The following is a 2,059-nucleotide window of genomic DNA, read 5'->3' as shown; positions in this document are numbered from 1 at the left end:
CTCTCTCTCTCTCTCTCTCTCTCTCTCTCTCTCTCTCTCTCTCTCTCTCTCTCTCTCTCTCTCTCTCTCTCCTTTTCTGGTCAAAAAATTGTTTCTTTTTTCATGTTTTCTCTCTTTTTGTGTCCCTCCCTTTCTCTCTCCCTCTCTCTTTCCCTGTTTTTTTCTCTCTCATCTCTTACACCCTATTTTCATCTCTTTCACCCCCTATGTATCTATCCCTGCCCTCTCTCGTCTTTTTCATCTCTCCTATGTATTTATCCCTGTTCACTCCCTCTCTCTCTCTCTCTGATTCCCTCTTCATTTCTCCCTTTCTCTCTCATTTAGCACCCTATTTTCATCTCTTTCACTCCCTATGTATTTCCTTGTCTCTTTCTCTCTCCCTCAATCTGATCTTTTACACTCACCAATCTCTCTCTCTCTCTCTTTGTCTTTTGTGTATTAAATTTATCCTAGTTCTCTCTCTTTCTCCCTTTTTCTCTTTCATGTATTTATCTCTGTTAGTCCAGGGCCTGGGCAGGTCAATATTTGAAATACAGAATGATAGTAATAGTAATAATAATATTAATAATACATCACACCCAAAGTGTCAGCAGAGAGAGAGAGAGAGAGAGAGAGAGCAATAGCCTTTCTCCTCACAAACATCTGGTATGGTAAATGTAACTCCATTGTAGGTGCCTATCTCACGGACACAGAAAGTAAAGTATTGGAGTCAGCCTAGTTAGCTTTGTTGGTAGCGCGTCTGCCTTGTAAGCGCCACCCTATTTTCATCTCTTTCACCCCCTATGTATCTATCCCTGCCCTCTCTCGTCTTTTTCATCTCTCCTATGTATTTATCCCTGTTCGCTCCCTCTGCTATCCCTGCCCTCTCTCGTCTTTTTCATCTCTCCTATGTATTTATCCCTGTTCACTCCCTCTCTCTCTCTCTCTGATTCCCTCTTCATTTCTCCCTTTCTCTCTCATTTAGCACCCTATTTTCATCTCTTTCACTCCCTATGTATTTCCTTGTCTCTTTCTCTCTCCCTCAATCTGATCTTTTACACTCACCAATCTCTCTCTCTCTCTCTCTCTTTGTCTTTCAAGTTCGTGTAATCGATCATCTGTCCGTAGGGAAAGTCCATTGTAAGTAGCCAGGTTCAAAATCGTAGGGCAGCCTGATTTGTCTCGGAGATTCTTATCACCCCTGGTCTTCATGGGGTTCCGACCGCTGCCATGGACAGAGCCAATCCGACCGCCGGTACTCGGGGTGTGGGTTATTGTTGTATTTTGCATGTTTGTTTGGTAGATTTGTTTTTTGTTTTGTTTTTGGAAGGTTCTGGTCATAACCTCCGTGCCGGACCAGGTAGGCAAGTTGGAGGTGGGGGTGAGTACCTTACTTCACAATTTATTCTAGTTGCTATTTCCTGAGACGCCTTTGGTAACTGTAGGCCATCAGGTGAAGGGCAGTGATCTTTCATCTAACTTGCTATGTTTTGTTAGACTACTTCCTGGGATGTCCTTTTAACTTAGGACCAACCACGTAAAAAATAATAATAATAATAATAATAATAATAATAAAGGTTATTATAATCAATTTGTTGTTCTTCTTTCGAGTATTAATGGCGAGATGTACGAGTGTTAATGGCAGTGACACTAAAGACCCTAAAACAGTTCTTCAGTGGCCCTAAACGCTTAAACCCCGTGAAAAACGGCAGTGGATTTTGTTTGATGAATTACCTGCCTCGGTGGTTTAGTGGTCAAGACGCTCGCCTGGTAATTAGAAGGGCGAGGGTTCAATCCCAGTCCGAGGTATGGAATTTTACCCTCAACGCTCTCAGCATGTTTTCCTTCTTTTCTCGAATTCAGCCAGAAGCGGCACAAGCCACACAATAGTAGTATCCTACTGCGGAGCCAAAGGGGCGTCTTTAGTCCTATTCAAGCACTATAAATAAGCACACAAAAAAAAATAATAATAATAATAAAATAAGCACAAAAGAAAAAAAAAATAAGCACTATTTATTACTGTGCGCTATGTTAAAAAGTTCCTGGTTATCTGAAACGTTTTTCCGGAAAAGACTAACAG

The sequence above is a fragment of the Diaphorina citri genome, unplaced genomic scaffold (assembly GCF_000475195.1).
Source record: "Diaphorina citri unplaced genomic scaffold, Diaci psyllid genome assembly version 1.1 scaffold1443, whole genome shotgun sequence".
Lineage (NCBI taxonomy): Eukaryota > Metazoa > Arthropoda > Insecta > Hemiptera > Psyllidae > Diaphorina > Diaphorina citri.
Note: the sequence above shows the minus strand (reverse complement) of the source record.